Genomic DNA, 19,847 nt, shown 5'->3' with positions numbered 1-19,847 from the left:
CCATCAATCGGGCTGTCTGTCAGTTGGCCCATTAACGCCCCGGGGACGGGACCCAGAATAACCTGGGCCACGGTCATGTGATATGGCTTAGTTCAACATTTGTCGCCCGCCAGCTTGACTCTCGTGAAAATTCAATGAAAAAATATTTGATTAATTGTCCCGAAATGGGAAATGTTTACCTAGTTCTTGGTTTCGTTTACCAATGGCTTACGCACCGAAAGGACTGGATTAACACTTGATAAACATTCGGTCGAATTGAGGGCAGGGAAATACTGTGATTGGGGTTGTCGCAAATAAAAAACAATAATAACAGGGTTTTAATCCATTTTAATTGTTGTATATTTTACAAATTGTTTGCATTACTTTGACAGCCAAATTGACATTATTCAATGGTTTATCTTTACAGGGCCTATATCTTTTCTTGAGCTTGGAAAATGTAAGTATTTTTCTAAGTTATCCTTTGAGTGCTCAATCGCTTCTATAATTTTAAAGATTTTCAACGTATTTTTCTAAAGGATTTAATGAAACAAGCTTATCTGTACTGAGTGAGAAGCGCGGAGAGGGGCGCAGTTTTATCAAACCTTTTCCAAATTGCTTTTGCTGAGCACTGCTTAGGTGTCGAGGATTAGAAGCGCAGAGAAGAGCGCTGAGGAGACAACCTTAAGATAATAATCTCAGCGAGCAGCGCAGTGGACAGGCGATCATCGTCTGCAGTTTTAAAGCAGACTCCACGAATTATTTCCCCCTTATCTGGCAAAGAATTCGATTTAAATATTTTATTGGCGAGAGCTTGCCTCTCGCTCCCGCCTTCACTGGCAGTTTTTGCAACCTTATTTTTTGGGGTTACCTGCTACATCACTTCCGTGCTCCCCCCAGAGACTTTTGCATTATTCATTAGGGTTGTTGGAGGAGCGCTGGGCGAAATAACATGGCCCTGGCCCGACTAACAACTTCCGGGCGGGGAAATCGGCATCGGGAACGGAGCGGGGATGGCTGGGCAGCGGAAATTGCAAGCATGGCCAAATAATGACTCACACAGACAATGCTGGGTGGGATGTTCCTTGGAGTGAGGGGCCAAATCAGCGCACTTGTCAAACATGTTGATGGACACTTGAAAGGCGACGACGACGACGACGACGACGATGAAGACGACTACGACGATGAAGCGGAAAAACGGAATCGGGAATACACAAAAGAAAATGCCACTAGCCAAATTGCTTTTAAAAACACGCTTTCCCTGCCACTTTCTGCGGGTTTCGTTTCATTTCATCTCGCAAATGGAAACTCTCTTGACTCTTTGTTAACTGCCTAAAAATAGTGTTTTACGAAGATGCACACGAGTGTGTGTGTGAGTCATAAAAGTGCCAGGCGACATGAAATATGTTTAGTGGCCCCCAGGAAAAACATATTCATAATCGCAGAGGAGGCAAATCGAGCATACGCCATGTGTGCCATTTCTGCGGAGGCGGAGGTGGACAGGCAGTCAGCCGCTTTGGCGCCGCCTGCTGTCAACGCAGTCAAGTCCCATTTCCTCCGCCGCTTTCAAGTGGAAGGTGGCGCACAGTACAGCCACTCTGTGGGATGGCACACATGCCAGGCCCACCACATACCCTATCAACTCCCGGCCATATCTATATCTGGCGATATGTATCGCCGGCTATGCACACAAATGATTTATTTATTTATTTGCTTATTGCCAAATGCCAAAATGACGCAGCTGCCACGATATCGTACCAGTACCAGGCCCTGGCAATACTCCCCCTTCTATATCTATTTTCCAATTGGGCGAAATGCAGAGCTGGCAGGAAAAAAAAACACAAAAAGCACTGTAAAAGCCGATGCCAAGAGCAACAGCAGTTTTCCCGCCAAACAGCTCGATTGAGCGGCGAATAGAACACATGTTTGAGGGATTTTCCGGGGGTTTTCCACGAGGGCTGAGAGTGCACCAATCAGGGAGACATGCCAGTTGATCACTCTCGCTTCGGTTGAGCAGGTCACAATTGCAGGATGGTTTAATCAACACCGTCTACTGCTGTTTAAGGCATTTTCAACCCTAATATATGGTTAATCAAGCCCCTTCTAACTAGATCACCTGCTATTTTCAATCCCTTTCATCCAATGGACCTGCCGTCAGTTGTAATTAAAGAGCCGTATCTGAGGAATACGGACTTATAGCTTTCGCCCATGCATATATCATCCGCACAATTGGATCCCCATTGGACCCCTGCGACTCGAACCCCCGGACAATTACGGAATCTCTATTTGACAGACTGAAGAATGAACTCGCTGCCATTGCTCGGCTCGAAGTTCTGAGTTTTGGGAAATTGCCTCATTTCCCAGTGTTTGCCGGCAAAGTTTCCCAGCCATTTTGCCGCCCCTCCTGCGCTTGCCATTAATTACGACCTGAGCCAGAAGCTCGCCGCTTTCGGTAGATCATTAGTCCACTTGCTAATGGCCCGCAAAACAAAGGAAAATCTTCTTTTCTCCCTGTCGATAGCTCTCTCTCCCTCTGTACCTCCCTCCTTCTATCCCTCCCTGTCTGTGCACTTAATTATGAAATTATGTCTTTTGTCATTTACTGGCTGTTTCCCGCAAAATGCGTTTCACCAGATTTTCCCCAACAAATTCATTACGGCTCCTATTTTTATGCCGGGTATTTGTGGGGAGTCTGGGTGTTCAGAGTTCTTGAGAAGGTAAGGGACTGGCAGGCGTTTCCAACCCGATAAGGCATATAGTATACTGCGTTGTATATCACATTAAGTACACTCCACTCCCTTTTGGGCCCTATAAAGTATACCCATTTATAACCATAAATTAGTTAGATTGACACATACACATGGCATGAAATATAGTTTGATGTAATACAACCTCTTTTATTTCTCCTCTTCAGTCGATGGGAAAACCTTTTCGATAGGGAACACACATTTTTACCAGGTATTTGATGTGCTCTGTTTCGCTTTCCCATCGATTCACTTGCCAAAATCTGTGGGTTTTCCGTGCGGTGGCGAACTGGAAGCACATGTTGCTGGCGGAAATTGTTTGAGGGGGTGTACTTGGGGTCTACTTTCTCCGGGGGCCGTAGACAAAGTCCTGCGACTTGGGCGCAACAGCTGGTAACTGTAATTTGGCCCCGCCGACAGCCACGCCCACAGCCGCTGCCCGCCCCCTAATTGCGTCCTCCGGCCCTCCATTTTTGCGGTGGCGAAAGTGCTCCTCCTCCATCTCAGCTGGCAAATGAAATTTACATTTCTGACTCCATTTAACTTGGCAACTCGGCCGCCCGCCGCCCGCCGCCCGCAGCCGCTGCAAGTGGTCCTGTGTGGCACGCCGACATATGCCAATTGACTTGCCACTTGGTAATTTAATATGTGTGTGCTGGCAGCCCCGGCATTCGCCTTGCAGGGCTGCGGAGCCGAAACCCAAATCGTTAATTTTCATCCCAATGTTTGGGCCCCGGGCTGCCAAGGACACCGAAGCCATTGTTCATTCATTCTTGTCACAAGACTGGGCGGCAGATTGCTCAAAGGGGGGCGAATCAAAGTGAACATTTCACTCGGCCAAAGTGCGGAGGAGAGCGCGGAGGAGCCATTGTCCGATGGCCTTATGCAACTTTAATTGAATTGCACGCTAAGCCGGAGGGCCAGGACATGGACATGGGCAAGGACGTGGTCGTGGCCGTGCACTGCGCCGAATTCTGGCTAGGAAAGTTCGAAAGTTCAATAATTTGTAGTCCTTGTCCTTTGGAAATCAACCAGAATTTTATTTTTCAGCCAATATCCCCTGCTACCTAGTGACGAGTACCAACCTTTTTCTGTTCGTGTAGATTTGTTATTTTACTATAACTTTTTAACGCCTAGATTCTCATAGGTCCTTCCGAGTGATAAATCTCCTCTAAAATCCCAAGAAACAATATGCTTTTAAAGTCCCCATAATCCCCCTTCATTTGTGACAGTGTTCCCCGCGGCCATGTGCTGCTCGCTCACTTGGCTTATCAATAAATTACATTTTGTCTACGATAAGAGCTCACTTAAAGACACACTTGACACTTGTTCAAGCCGCGACTTAGGATTTCGCCCAGTGTAGGCTGAGGACAAGTTCGATTTGCTGACAGGCCGAGGCGAAGAAATTTTCATTAGATTTATTGATTGCCCCACACGCTGGCGGAGAGTGGGCGAAATGCTAAATTGCCTCAAGTGGCAGAGCGTTTGGCCGAAAATTAAATTGCCGTGGTGTTTTGTGGGATTTTGAGGTTTTTCCGGGGGAAACGCCGGCGGCATTATAGCCAGTTGTTTTTTGCGGCTTTCGCCTGGTGTTTTTGCCCACTTGGTCTACTGTAATTAGCATCCAAATAATGTCGTTATAATGCTGAGCCATTAAATATGCATTGCCGGCCATTTTGCTGCACTGGCCAGCGAATTGCACATTAGATGCCAATTAAGCTCTGATTTATTGACAAAACCGGCCGAGGTTCGGGGTATTCAACAGTTTTGTCAACAGCTGTGCGGTCAGTGCGGCGTATGCGTGATATTCAATAGACTAATTATTGATTTTGGCAAAGTGCTTTGCTACTTTCCTGCCTTTCACTTCGCGTCAGCTGCAGAAGTGGTCACATTTCGGCCAGGAAAGAGGCGGAATAAAGCACTTACTTTCAATGCAAACTAAACTAATTGAATTTAATCAAAGAGCCAAAGATGTCAGTTCGATAGGTGAGTGATTTATTGACTATTTATAGTCCTATAGCTGCGAGAGGAGCAATCAGCTTTCTAGCTTACAAAAATATTAAACATATTGTTTATGTCTACTCTAAAGAGGACAAATATTCTTGCTGATCGGAACTATATCCTATGGCTAAGACGTGAAAAACAGGGTGAATGGCTATACTTTTTAAATCACACCTAAGTCTAGATTATCCGCAAGGGAATATATTGTTTACCTTTAAAATTGAGCTATTTAAAATATTTTAAAACCTCTCAATGTCGTTAGCTTGGCGCACATGCTCGCTGTCCAAATAAAATAACGATACATTTTTAAATATGTTTATTTCACTCGCAGAGCCAATTATGCTGGATAAAAATTTCAGAAGAATACCTCGATGGGTTTTAGGGGCAGTAAAAGCGGAAATTGGCGATTGCTTTCCATATTCACCAGATATTAAATATTTTCCGGGTCGCACACACACACTCGTTTCCCCTAAGCCGTGTACATATATGCATGCGATTCAGTTTCTATATGCATATATAATCCGATTTTGGCATCGTTGTGTCTGCTGTTGCTGATGTTTTCGGAGGGGGCTTTAATAAAACATTTCATTCTCGATGGAAGCATCAGCGTTTGCCAGTTCTCGAACTGGGATGACGACCTGTGATGATGGAGCGCCCTGCTTAAGCTGTTGTTTTATCGCTCTTGGCCTGTTTTCAGTTTGTTCTTGACAATGTTGTTGTTCTGTTTGGTTTTTGTTGTCTGGGGCCAGGGCCAAAGCGACTGGGCTCTGTTGTCGCCATTGTTTCTCGGGGCCAAACAATGCCTAGTAGTCCAAGATCCAAGATCCCCGTCGCCCCAGGCATTAATTACAATGTTCGCATCAGGACGGGCCCGGCCGTACAATTGGCCATTGTCTCGCTGGACTCGGATTCAGATTCAGATACAGGTGCAGAAGCAGGTGTACACGAAGGTGCAAGTGCAGGGCCAGGATTCATGGAGCAGCAGGAGCCCATTGTTGGGCTAGAGACGAATGCAACTGCGCCGAGTGCCTGCCAAACTGCCGGAAGTAAGCTATTACACGGGGCGAAAGGGGGATACTTGCTCTGCGAACTTGTATAATCCTCCTCGATGTTTAAAGCTGGAACTAAACCAAACTAATAAAGTATGCAGGGTCGTATTTCTGAATATATACACCGATTTTCCAGCACTGCAGTTGGCATCTCTTAAGTTTTATCCGAAATAGCATAAGTGTCTTTATAGAGTAGTGCAAAGATAAGATACTTTTTCTGGAAACTTAAAAAATGTATATAAATCTGAATCTGATTATAAATATATTATTTATATATTTTTAAAATCAAGTCTGCCCACCGTAATCGTCTAGCCCGGAGATTACAGGGGGCTATCCCAATTCGCAGGCTCAAAAGAAGACATTTTGGGCTGCTCCTAAGAGACTAATATGAATATATTATTTACTTGAAACTAGTCGTAATTTGATCTACTCCTATATACCAAGTTGAAAACTAATTATAATTTATAATTAAGAGATTATTTACTTAAGAAAACATTTAGGTTAAAGGCTTTAATTAGATCTGTTCCTGGATTATATTAAATAAAGATGTTAATTAAATAAATTAAATAAAAATTAAAATCAAGCAAAGAGGTGTTCAGAAGTATGCAGTATCCCACTTCCAAAAATATAGTAGCATACTTTTAGGCACATTCATAAAAATATTCAAAGCCCAATTATTTTTGGACTACAATATTAAGATATTCTAGCTTTATAGCTGACCCAAAATAGCATAGGTCATCTTTTATAAAAAACAAACTTATGGTTTGAAATATGTAACTTTATATATAAAAAAAATTTGGATGGATTGAGAAGTACCAGCAACTGGATGAATTTCGTTGATTTTTCTCTCTGTGCAGCGGTGGATGCTTCTCTGTTTGTCCGTGTCGTCTTCAGTTTGTTAGCCATCATTGTTTGGGCCAAGCTGCAGCTGCCTTGATCCCCGTTCCCCGTGCCCCGTGCCCCGACCTCCGTCCGTGTCATATTGTGTCTCTTGGCCGGCATTGTTGGCATTTGCGCTGCGGGGCTCAGCTAAATTGATAAATGCACCTGGCTAACTGTATTCCCCCGCCATTTCACCCGGCTCTGAATCCGAGCTCCGAGTCCTGGATCCTTGCGGGCCTCGGGCCACGGGATGTTGGCCTCCTTGGCCTCCTTTGTGCCATTGATTTGATTGCTGGCTGCGATCATCTAATTGATGCGATGTGCGCTCACAGCTGGCAAACGGAAAACGCTCGCTGAGCGGTCTGCATGTATGTGCATCTGTGGCCAATTAATTTGCAAACTGATACGGCTCCCGGGGCTTTGATTGGTTGACTAGCGATAGTTAAAATGATAAATGGCCAGCAGGCGCTTTAGCGAGCTAGAACCACTGAGAGGTATGAAATATAGAAGTAGGGTGTTATTTTGGCATTTGAAGTATGTCTTATAAAACAAAAAAACTTTGTTAGCCCTACAATGGATATTTATTACCTAAATTTTTTAAAAGCGTAATATAATATTTATTAAGTATGTAATGGTATCTAATATCCAGTAATGGTATTAACAGTTTAAACAAATTAAACAAAAACATTGGGCATTATTCAGCTCGAAATGGTTTTTTCTGTGGGTATCAAAAGGTGTCCAGTTTATTCCTTTGAGTTACAAGCAGAAATGATTTAAGTTGCTGGTGTGCAACAACAGATTTCAATTTATACCAAAGTATTGCGATTTTTGCCTGACAGCATTGACACAAGCGTGCCGAAAGTCGCGATCCGCACGTGAAAAGCCTTTCGCTATTAAATCCAATCAGGGACTCGGAGTGCTCACCTTTCGGAGGCTCCACTTTGGGACCACGTGTGCATGGCAGCCGCGGCCTTGATTGCGAGGGCTGGGATTGGGCTGGGCCGCCCCTGGCTGCATCAACAGATGGCAAACCCTTTCGCAAGACCCGCATTTCTCCACAAGTGTTGCCTATTTCACAGTGCCCCGCGCGACACGGCCAATTGCCTAGTGAGGGGGTGGCAAACGGGGCGGAAAAAAAGTGGAAAATAGGGGGCGGCGGTGGCCCTTCATGTTGTCAGTTGGCTTAGAAATGCTGCATAAAAGGACAAAGCGACGCGGAGCCCGAGGAAGCGGGCCAGAACAACAACAGCTGCGATCCCTCCCACTCGACACCCACCGCCCACCTTGGAAAAGGCTTCTCCACGACGGCAATGTCAGCTGTCCATATGCAACTGGCACACACGTGCACTGGGAAAAGCATATGTTAAGTTAACAACTTAAAAAAATATATATTTCATAAAATTGCCTTCGAGCTAAAACAAATTGTAGGAAAAGCTTAACCATTTTGCAAAAGGTATTTTTATGCCAATCATCCTAATAAGGTGTTAAATAAAGTGGCGGATAAACACGAGACCAAGAAATCCTTCAATAAACTCAGCTTTCAGAACAGGTTTTTGATTTCAGATATTTATTTTTCCACTCTGTGTAGACAGCCAGCTTTTACCTTTGCGGGCTGAGTACTTTTAGCCGCCTTTGTGCTGCACGTGCTCTTTGTTTTCGCTTCTTGGAAGGCCCACCCACCGCCCACCTGGGGAAAAGGTAAGGTCGTCGGAGTCGCAGGCTGCGTTTTTGGGAGCATACTGCGCACTTGCCGCTTTTAATGAAGGCATTTAGCAATACGATGCCGAAAAAGGGGGAGAAAAATAACAGAAGGCGAACGGCGATGGCAAATTGCTGGCGAATCGTAGTTGCACTTGACCTTTGACTTGCCCAGGTGAAGGGGTGCACGTCTCTGGCGACTCAGCAGCTATCAGTCGGCGGCCTTCACATTTTTAAACTCCCAGAAATTGCAAAAGCCGTTCCAAACGATTTCAAGTAATATTTGTAGCTTTGGCTTTCTAGATTTATCAATCGCAAATCAAGTATGGTATTTATAATGTCTATGTGTATAAGTAAAATTCACATAAGTCTTTTAAAAATAAAAATCACCAATAGTTATGTTTTTGAATCCCTGATTTAGAAAATATTACGGAAAATCAGCAGCTAAAAGTGAAGGATTACAAAAGGTCCTAAAGTATTCCCTTAAATAAAAATAGCCTTGAAAAACATTAATAGTTGTAACTTTAGTTACTAAACTTACAAATTTAAACACCATTAAAAGCAGTCCAAAGTATAAAAATAAATAAAACGCCCGCTGATGAAAAAATAAGGGGAAGGTCAACCTTTGGTCAAGTGCCATTAATTCGTGTAAGCTGCAAGCACACCCGGACCCTTCGGATCGAACTTGGATTCGAGCACTTTGAGAGCTTCGTGTTTTAAGTGGGTACATTTGCATCCAGCTGTAGGGTTTTCCCGACCCGAAGAGTGTGACAACGGCCCACACACGGACACCTAAATGAAAACCAAAGTATAAATTGCAGAGCGGCAGCTGAAACCGGAGCCCAAGAGGCCGGCGGCCATGCGTGGAAAAGCCCGTGAAAAGTGGGCGGGGTGGTGGAGAGGCCGTGGAAAATCGCGAATGGCAGTGTCGCACTTGGGACAACTTTTCTTATTTTTTCTCTCTCCGCCTCTTTTTTCCCCTCTCACGCGGCAGATGGCAAATGACCCGCGGCCCGGACTGTCCAAAGTGGTGACCCCGAATGTCCGAGGTGGTGACCCCGACCATTCCCAGGCTGGCTGCCCGATTCTCGGAATCCGACTGGCCTGACATGCGCTAATTGATTTCAAGGCCCCCGAGGGTTGCCAAAAACGCGACGACAACTGTCCGACAAAACAGCTTAATTATACCTCGAGTTTCGAGTTCTGGCAATTGTTTTCCCCAAAAGAGGGAAACCAAAAAAATTGGTGGGCCTCGAGAGGAGTTGCACTTCTTGCTTTCCGGCCAGGTTAATTAATTTTTCCTTTTCCCGAACGCCCGACAGGTGGCAAAGTTTTCATTCAATCAAGTGTGCCAAGTGCTCCGCCAGAAGGAGAACTTTGAACTTGAAGTTTTTTGGCACCACCTCCTCCAGCTGAGCTGCGTCCTCATCTTTAGCCGCCTCCAATGCCAGCATTTTAATTAGCCTAATTAATTTTTGGCACAAAAACCGAGAAAACCCCGGCCAAGAGCCAAAACTTTTCACGGTGTGGGTGCCTTTTATTTTACCACTGGGTGGCGGTTCTCCGGCAGGGAAAGGAAAAGTTGGAAGCGAAAGGAAATGCAGTGGCAAAAGTTTCGAGCAGCTTGCCAAGAAAGCGATGGGACGGTGCGTAGTTCCGTAAATTGTGCTCGAAAGGCGACTGTGCTACAGCTGAGTGGCTGCCACAACAACAGGTTGTGGCGGTGGCAGGCGAGCACACGTGCAGACATATGTGCACCCCTCACATAAGTGCGCAAATATTGGATTTACTAAAGAGATTATACACTATATTAAGCTTGTATGGCAGGGGCTTTAGCTTGTCCGCATCATAAAGTTAAAGATCGATTAAAAGCTTAAAATATTTTCTTAAAAATAATACAAACAAATACTTTAGGACCGTCCTTTTTAAAAATCTCTCTTTACATTCTCAAACCCTTGCAGAGGATAAATATGACTGTCAGTTTTAAGGTATCGGGATTATATATTATTATTATTATATATTGAGTCATTCTGACATAAACGATCGGAAAATTATTTTAGTTTTTGATCATATTTCTTTCCTAGGAAGATTTTAAGATTTCACGTTTGATTTATTAATCCATTTTTATGGAATTATCAATACAACTTGCATAAGTAAACATCCGTACATATCCAGATCATATAGCCAAAGGAGTTCCATTACTTTTAAACTTGGTAAACTTGCTTTAGATGGTCAGTTCCTTGCAATAAAAGCCTATGAATTGATAGAACCAATAATCTTTATAGATCAGCACGAGCATTGTATACACTTTTTAGTCAATTTTTATAATATTTTACTTACTTACAAATAAAAAGAGCAAAACTGTAATGCCAAATGAGTCCGATAGATTCGTTTCTCTAATCTTTGCATTTGTGGACACATAGCCCAACAACCTTGTGCGGATCCATATTTTCAGGGCCATTGAATTGATTTTTTCGTACCCCAAAAAGTTATGGTAATGTGTTTCTTCTCCATTTTCCAGTCCACCGTAATTAGTTGGGTAAAAAGCGATGAACGGAAGCGAAAATAAGCCGATAGTGCTCGCATCACAGCAACATTTCCCTTGTTGGAATACTAATAATGCCGAAAGAGGCGGCCCTCCTCCCCTTCGGGCCCAGTTATCGAACATAAGTTCGCCACAGGACAGCCTGCCAATGGGCCAGCAGGAGCAGATGCTCGTGCTCCGGACTCCGGACTCCGGACTCCGGACCCGGACTCCGGAAGTATGCAGGCGAGCTGACAAACCCGTTTAGGAAGCTGAACGGCCTGCGAACTGCGAGCAGAGAACAGAACGCCAGGAAGGAAGGCGGAAGTGTGTAATTTAAGCTGCGGGCGGGGGCCGAGGATGCAGCACGAAGAAGGGAGGGCAGGGGCGGGGCCACAGGGCGGGGGAAGCCAGGAACTTGCTAGACCAAAAATGCAACAAGCAGCTGGCCAACGAAACGGGGTCGTTGGGAAGGGAGGAAACGATACCCCGTTTAGTACAATTTAGCACACATAAATACCACAATTTGTAAATGTGTTATCCAATTTAAATAGATACATTCGAGTAGGTGTTATAGAAAAAAGCATAAATCAGATACATACGTTTGATATTACAAGCTTTTTTTCATCAAATTCCTGTGTTATTTGAAAATTAACAATTCATATTTATTATTTTTTCTTTGTTTGTCACTAAACTTCCAATAAGTGCGATGCTATTTTGTTTGCATCGAACTGTCATGATTTGAAATTAATATTTAATATTGATGGCAAGTGTCATTAAAATGTTATCATGCCAACAGATTGTGCTGAAATGGTATTATTAGTGTACATTACGGTGGTAATAGGTGTAGGGTGGCTAGAATAGGATGGGAGACATCCGTTTAAAATCACCTTTTAAGCGCTCCATCGCTCGGCTTTATCTAGCCGTGCCATAACAAGGTGAACACAGCTTTTCCGTGGGCCCGGAGTCCAGTCTCCGGTGCCAAATATGCAAAACGGCCAAATGCACTTAGTCGATATGGCTGCTTTTAGCCAAAGTTGCTAGCTCTGCCGGAGTTGCACATAAATCGAGGCAACTTGTGCGCTCAAAGAGCCGAAAAATGACATCCAATGGTGGCATTGGCAGCCGGGGCAGGCAGCGCCGGAGGAGGGGGGCGGCCGGGAGCAGCAGGACTAAACAAAACATTTATGGCCGGCAGGGGGGAGCGGTGAGGGGGAACAACAAATGGCAGCTTTGGCATCAACTCAAGTGGCCATAATGGCGTAGACGACGTACAGGAAGCCACTGCTGTCGTCGTTGTTGTTCGGGGGGAGTGTGGGGAAGTGTCACCGGAAGCCGGAAGTGCGGCAGATAGCAGTGCAAAAGTTGGCTGCGTCCCAGTTTCAGGACAACGACACCGCCCGAGCGGGCCGTCATCATCGTTACGATCATAATCAGAGGTCCGGGCCCGCTTGGCACCGCTCAAAATGAAATGTGCCTGCGCACGGCTCAACTCGAAGCGAATCATCATCGCCCCGATTTTGCGCCTTAATTATGCGCTCATTAGACGACTGCCTTTGTGGCGCACGGCCTGCGCTACCCCGGTTCAATTGAATGCCTTTCATTTCGCTTCTTTTGATTTCATTTGATTTCATTTCATTGCATTTCATTCCATTTCGTTTGGCTGCACTGCGAACTGACAAATTTCTTAATTGCAAGGCAGCTTTTCGGAATGTCTTTTCATCTGCAGCCACCGGGGGCCCCCAAAAATGCAAACAGAAAGATTGAAGGCAGCAAAAAGCGGGAGAAAATCAAGGGGGCAGTGGGCCAAAACCGAAAGGAGGCAATACAAACGGCTTGGGATACTCTCTCAGTTATAAGGATAGATTTGACACATTATAAATATGTCCAATTAGCATTTAAAAATATATTTATGGAGATTATTAAACACACTTATAATCGTATTATAATAGCAATATTTTATGGTCTATCCTAAGTTCTCGAGCAAGATATTCGTTACACCCCACCTCATAATGGGTATTTAAAAGCAGATGGAGAGAAACCAGGCCAGCCGAGCGTGGGATCTGCTCCAAAACTGGCCAAGAGGGGGCTGAAAATGCGGTGCGAAAGGGTGCATCTGTATCTGTATCTGCCTCTGTGAATGTATCTGCATCTGTACCTCGCCTAATGGCCGCTGGCAAATGCAAAAAGGCTGTTGCCTGTTTGTTGCCGCTGCCTCCGCTCCGCTGTGGCAACTGGGATGGATTGGCAACCTTGAAGTTGCCCCGAGAATGCAGAGTAATAACAAAAAAATTGAATTTAATTCAAATTGAGCTTGCCTTGCCGCACACAGGCGCAGGCCGAACAAAAGAAATGAGAGCTGCTCTGAAAAGGGCTCAACAATGTCTTGGCACAGTTGCCCCTCCATCGCCACCCCTAACCGCTAACCGCCAGCCCCCAGCCCCCAACCGTGCATCTAGCCGTCTCTTTTTGTGGCATGTGCTTAAATAGACAAGTTTATTGCCAGTTTTGGGCCTGTGGGCCAAACAATGACGAGGCCAAAAGGGTAGACAAGTGCTGGGCCATGTTTTTCTTATGTTCCAGCACATATTCTTGCGCTGGCAAAGGTCAAAAGTGCGCGTTGTGTTGCTGCTCAGCCTGGGCTGCTTTGCCCAGCACTAGGTCATAGTGCTGGGACAGTTGTCATGTGGCTGGCGAGCGGTCTCAAGGTGAGCAACTTGAGTCCCAATCCCTGCCTCAGCTCCATGTTTCTGTTTCTGAGTCTGGCTTAGGTTTTTTGGTCATGTGTCAGAAACTGGACAAGATCCCGGGTCTCGTTTCTCGTATCTCTCGGCCGCAGTCTCAGCACATTTGGGTCCCGTGTTTGCCTTTGGTTATTCATAGGGCTGGACGGCTTTCTCTGAGCCTGGACTTAATTGTCATACATTTTTTGCTCGGCCTCTTTATGACGGCCACAGAAACTGGGTTAAAACGACCGAAGCACTCTAAACTGTGGACGGTGAGCCAAGGGTCAAGATGGCCAAATTTGGCAGGATATTTTTTGGTGGGCGGGGACCAGCAGTTCAGGGTTGTTTGCTCCGGGAAAACCACAGTTCCAACCTTTTAGATTCGAATTTTGGTATGCTGGTAAACTGAAAAATATCTTTTCAGTGTATAGTTAAATTTGGAATGGGAAATATTTAATGCGCAACTTAAAGCTGCTGTAAACTGTACAAACTTCAAGCTGCAATTCGCCGAAGGACCACTAACCATTTGCCAGCCGCATTGTGCACCCACTTACTTATTTATTCGGCTCAATTTGCGAATTTAACTGCCGCATTTTCCCGCCGCCATTTCATTTCCCAAACATTTCTTTTTACGAGCGGCGCAAAACTTTGCCTTGGCGCTTGCTCCAGCTCCCTCGGAGACGGGGCAATTAGGCAAGTTTTTTAACCATCCACCCCGCCGCCGACCCATTTTTCGGCCTCATCAACAGACCGGCCGAGGGGGAACAACAACAAGACGGCGAGTAAATTATTTGGCAATTTCAAAGGTTGACGCTGACCTGATGACGGCCAATTAAAAACCAAAAACTGCGTCAAATGACAAAGCAGACAAAGAGGCGAAAATAAGCGGAGAGCGGGCCAAGTTTAATTGAAAATTATCAAGAACAGACGGTTGGGTCGTAAAGGCGGGCATACAATTCCGGCAGAATCGGTGGGCCCGGGTCAGAGGTCACCCACCCCGGAGACAAGTGTCGCCGCACAGATCGCACCATTAACTGCCCTAGGACAGATACAGATGATTTCCTTAACAAACTTCACGGCGCACTCGAGGTACGGGTACTCCATTCTAAAGACATTACGGCCCAGTGCTCTGCGGCCTAGATGCACTGCGAGAAACACTTTGTCAGACCTGGTTAAAAGTTAACTTGGAAAGTAAATATTATCGAGTCAAGAGAAATTTTACTGTAGCCCCTAGGGCACATCTATCAAATTTAAAAGCCTAAAAAACACTTAAAAGTGTCTAAAAGTATGCAACAAAATAGTTGTAAGCCGCATGTCAGAAATATTCATTGTGAAATATATATATATATAATAAGAGGCGTGAAAGTTAACAGTTTTGTTAAAAAAATACTTATAAAAGTGTCTAAAAGTATGCAATAATATATTTGTAATCTGTATATCAGATAGAACATTTCGGAATACGACGACTTTGTTTTCCAATATGAATTTTTTTTTTTTTTTTTTTTTTTTTTTTTTAATTAACATCTTTATTTAAAAAAAAAAAAAAAAAAAAAAAAAAAAAAAAAAAAAAAAAAGTGCGTGCTTACGCGTTATTATTTTGTTATCTATTCTTCGTGTGCTAATAATAGCACAGATCATAAAAATTCGGACGCTGTCTAGCGCAGTGTCGGCAGTGGGACAACAACAACAACATAAGTGTAGTGCGACAAGACTGCATTTGTGCCCGCTAGGGCATCGCTGTTCCCCTCACACTGCGCGCAGCCGTACAAGAGGGGCAACAAAAGCAGTGATTGACTTACATTCGACTTTGCATAAAATCGAGAGAAATGGCAAATACCAGAGAAACAATGCTTCTGGGCGAAGCTCTGAGAAAAGCCGTCATGGACGAGGTGATTCCAGGAGAGTTAACCCTGGCAAAAAATCTGGCCACTAGCGGCAAGCTTAACTCATATGGTATAGCAGTATCAAGCAGTAATGCAGCCTGTATCACCAGTACTCTGACAACAACTCACAGTCCAATATATACCTACACTACATCATCACCCAGCATATGCAGTGGCATGTGCTCAACGCCTATGCCTCCTAAAGCATTAAGCACTTCTATAGACTTCCCCCCTCTACCGGGCCTCAATGAATCTGATTCACCCAGATGGCAAAAAATCCAGAGCCAGAAGAGGAAGGGGTCATCGAACTCACCAATAAGTCAACGAAAACGTGCCGATATTAGAAATTTAGAACCCAGTGACCCTGTGTCAGCAAACAGGTTCGAAACACTATCAGTTGATGACGATGAGATGGACTGCAATAGTGTGGACGAACCATCGACTAGCGCTGCAGCAGCGGCTTACCGTTCTCACACCGCTTCTAAGGCTAAAGACAGCAATGCACATAACAAGAACGCAAACGTACAAAGTAAAACTGATTCATCTACGGTAAAATCTGCTTCTACTGGTAGTCCAAAACCACCACCAATCGTTCTTATGGACGTGACAAACGTGAACGAACTTCTTATCGCTATCGAGGAAGTTACAAATCTTGAAAATGTTGAAATCAAATCCTCTGTGGGCTCCACTCACAGAATCTACACCAAAGACGCAAACACCTACAGGGCTGTAGTACGACAACTAAATTCCCTGAAAATTGAATTCCATTGCTATCAATTGAAAGACGAGAAACCATTCAGAGTTGTTGTGCGAGGATTACACCATTCACAGCTCCATCATAAAATCAAAGAGGAATTACTCAGACAGGGGCATAAAGTTCTATCAATATATAACCCAAAAAGCAACAAGAGCGGTGAACAGATGAACCTCTTCTTCATTAATGTAGAAAAGAATCTAAATAACAAAGATATACTCCAACTACGATCTCTATGTCGCCAACGCGTCCGTTTTGAAGTAGCCAGAAAAGCACAAGACATAGTGCAATGTCGGAGATGCCAATCGTTTGGTCATACTGCAAGATATTGCTACAGACCTTTTATCTGTGTCTCTTGCGGTGACTACCATAAATCATCAGATTGTCCCAGAAGCAAAGAAGCACCAGCAACTTGCACTCACTGTGGTGAAAATCACCCAGCTAACTTCCGTGGCTGCAAATCCTATCAAAAATTGCTCAAAATGAACGAAAATGTACAGAAAACCCCAAAAGTGAGCATAAACAATAACTCTACACCCAAACATTATGAAAATGGAGTTTCTTATGCTCAAATAGCCAGAAATGCAAATCCAATCACGGAAAAACAAAACAAACGACCAGGAAACCTAACAAATAGGCTACAGGACGCCATTCAACAGCAACATCACTACGGTGCAAAAAATCATGCGCACTTTTTCCCAGATGTGTCACAACAGCAAAATGCACAAGAATCTAAACTAGAAATGGCAGTTGCATCGCTCTCAAAAGCTATCGAGGGTCTATACGCCATGCAAGCCCAGATGCTGAAGATGCTGGTTGCAATTAACGCGCAACTTACACAATGTCCCAAATAAAAATTCTCACCTGGAACACGCGAGGTGCTGCCGGCAAAATGACGGAAATCGGCCACCTTGCGGAGAGAGAGAATATTGACATTCTCCTTCTCACTGAAACGAAGACATCCAACCTTCAACTATTTGGATATGAAGTCTACACTTCAAATCTACCTGACGGCAGCCACAGGGGTGGAGCTGCAATCCTGGTTAACAAAAAGATCAATCACTTTCCCATCGAGCCAATCGTCCATGCTAAAGTCCAAATCGTGGGTGCCAGAATCCAAACATGTATAGGACAAATATTCATCGGATCAATCTATTGCCCTCCGAACTTCAGCTGGACTCAATCAGAATTTGATGACATATTCGCTAACTTCAACTTCCCAAGATCATTTATCAGCGGAGACTGGAACGCCAAACATCCATGGTGGGGTTCTGCGATCACCTGTCACCGAGGTAACTTACTTGCCGCAAGCGCCATCTCAATTAACGCCAACATCCTGGCGACTGGAGCACCAACATACTATCCAAGCGCAGTAAATCGAAGACCATCCTGTTTAGACTTTGCAATTTATCGCAACATTCCACACGACAAGCTAAGCATCAGAGACAGCTGGGACCTTGAATCGGACCACCTATCTCTCATCACTACATTAAAAACAGAAGCCATACAATGCACTCAACGTAGACAACTTCTTAGCAAACACACAAATGTAGCTGTTTTCAAGGAAGAACTATGTAGATCGATACGCCTTAACATTGAGCTCAACTCTGCTGCTGAGATTGACGACGCTGTAGACCTCTTCACTACCAACGTGACAAATGCGGCGAGGAGTGCAAACGTGTACACTGCAAACAATCATGGCAGAGCCCTCATACGCCACTCGAATAGAATTGACCCAACCATTGCAGAGATTCTAGTCCGTAAGAGAGCACTGAGAAGACGTTATATTCGAACGCACAGTCCTGAGGATAAAGCTCAATGGCATAGATGCGCCAGAGAGCTTCACGTTGCCATGGCTGAATTGAAAAATGCGCAATTCGAACATATGCTGACCAATATGGACTATTCTAATGATTCCATTTTTAATATGTGGTCCTTTACCAAAAAAGTAAAAAGAATGCCACAGAAAGTTACGCCTCTGAAGAACAGCAATGGTAACTGGTGTCGCTCCTTAGAAGAGCAAGTACAAACATTTGCGGAACACCTTGGCGACAGATTCACTGCGTTTAATTTCGCATCCGAGGAGGATATCAACAGAATAAACGAAATACTACAGCGCCCTTTCCAGATGTCACCTCCAATAAGACATATCCGTCTGGAAGAAGTCTCAAACATGATACGTACCCTCAAAAGTCGAAAGGCGCCAGGTCATGACCTAATAAGCAACGCAGTACTTAAAATCCTTCCCAAGAGAGCACTATTACTTATCACATTGATATTCAATGCGATACTTAGAGTGCAATACTTTCCCAAAAAATGGAAGAGTGCTAGAATCAGTATGATTCTAAAGCCAGGGAAACCGGAACAGGATCCATGCTCCTACCGGCCTATCAGCCTCCTGCCCTCTTTATCGAAGGTAATGGAAAGGCTGATAGCTTCCCGACTTATAATACACCTAGAAGACAATGATACTATCCCAATGCACCAATTCGGATTCAGAGCCGGCCACAGTACGATTGAGCAATTGCACCGTGTAGTCAATCACATCCTGAAGGCCTACGACAATAAAGAATACTGCAACGGCATCTTTCTTGACATACAACAGGCATTTGATAGAGTTTGGATCCCGGGACTACTAGCCAAAGTCAAAACAGCGCTGCCAGCCAACCTGTTTGAGCTCATCAGATCGTTTCTCACAAACAGAGATTTTTGCGTCCAGTCCAGAGACGCAATCTCTGCAAATGTTGCCATTACAGCTGGCGTTCCCCAAGGAAGCGTCTTAGGACCGATACTGTACTCCATCTTTACAGCAGACATCCCCAAGCCAAGCTATGAAGAAATGACCTACGACAACAGCAAAATGCTGCTGGCCAGCTTCGCTGACGACGTCTGCTTTCTCAGCTCCTCGAACAGTGAGACCGAGTCTTCACAAACGCTGCAAACCTACCTCAACGAATTCGAGAAATGGGCCACGGCGAACAATATCAAAATCAACGAAAGCAAATGCGTAAACGTTTGCTTTACGTTACGCCGAAAAACAACTCCGGTGGTCCACATTAATAATGTGGACATAGAGCAAGCGACTAAGGCGAAATACCTAGGCCTCACACTGGACAAACGCCTAACCTTCCGAGAACATATTGCCAGAGTCGTCAAAATGTGCAACCTAAAGCGGAACCAATTATTCTGGATGCTAAACAAGAAAAGCAAACTATCTCTAAGATGCAAGCGGCACATTTATCAACAAATCATCGCACCAACTTGGAGATATGGAATCCAAATTTGGGGAGTGGCGGCTGCGTCCCACCGAAAACGTTTCCAAACCGTCCAGAACAAAACATTAAGACAAATCACTGGCTGTGAGTGGTTCGTTAGCGGCCAAACGCTTCACAATGACCTAAACCTGAGTCTTGTTGAAGACCAAATATCGTTCTTCTCAAGCAGGTACAACGACCGTCTAACTGCCCACCGTAATCGTCTAGCCCGGAGATTACAGGGGGCTATCCCAATTCGCAGGCTCAAAAGAAGACATTTTGGGCTGCTCCTAAGAGACTAATATGAATATATTATTTACTTGAAACTAGTCGTAATTTGATCTACTCCTATATAC

At 44.6% G+C, this 19,847-nt stretch overlaps 1 protein-coding gene across 1 annotated transcript in view; it reads left to right on the top strand.

Annotated features, from left to right (window-relative positions):
- The window catches only part of LOC108033056 (uncharacterized), a 94,710-nt gene that overhangs the window by 22,507 nt on the left and 52,356 nt on the right, over positions 1–19,847 (top strand). The window contains exon 3 of the mRNA XM_017107186.3: positions 407–436. The gene's annotated coding sequence lies outside the window, so the exon portion shown is untranslated. The remainder of the gene's footprint in view (positions 1–406; positions 437–19,847) is intronic.

The sequence above is a fragment of the Drosophila biarmipes genome, chromosome X, assembly GCF_025231255.1.
Source record: "Drosophila biarmipes strain raj3 chromosome X, RU_DBia_V1.1, whole genome shotgun sequence".
NCBI lineage: Eukaryota > Metazoa > Arthropoda > Insecta > Diptera > Drosophilidae > Drosophila > Drosophila biarmipes.
Note: the sequence above shows the minus strand (reverse complement) of the source record. Positions and strands in the feature narration are given on the sequence as shown.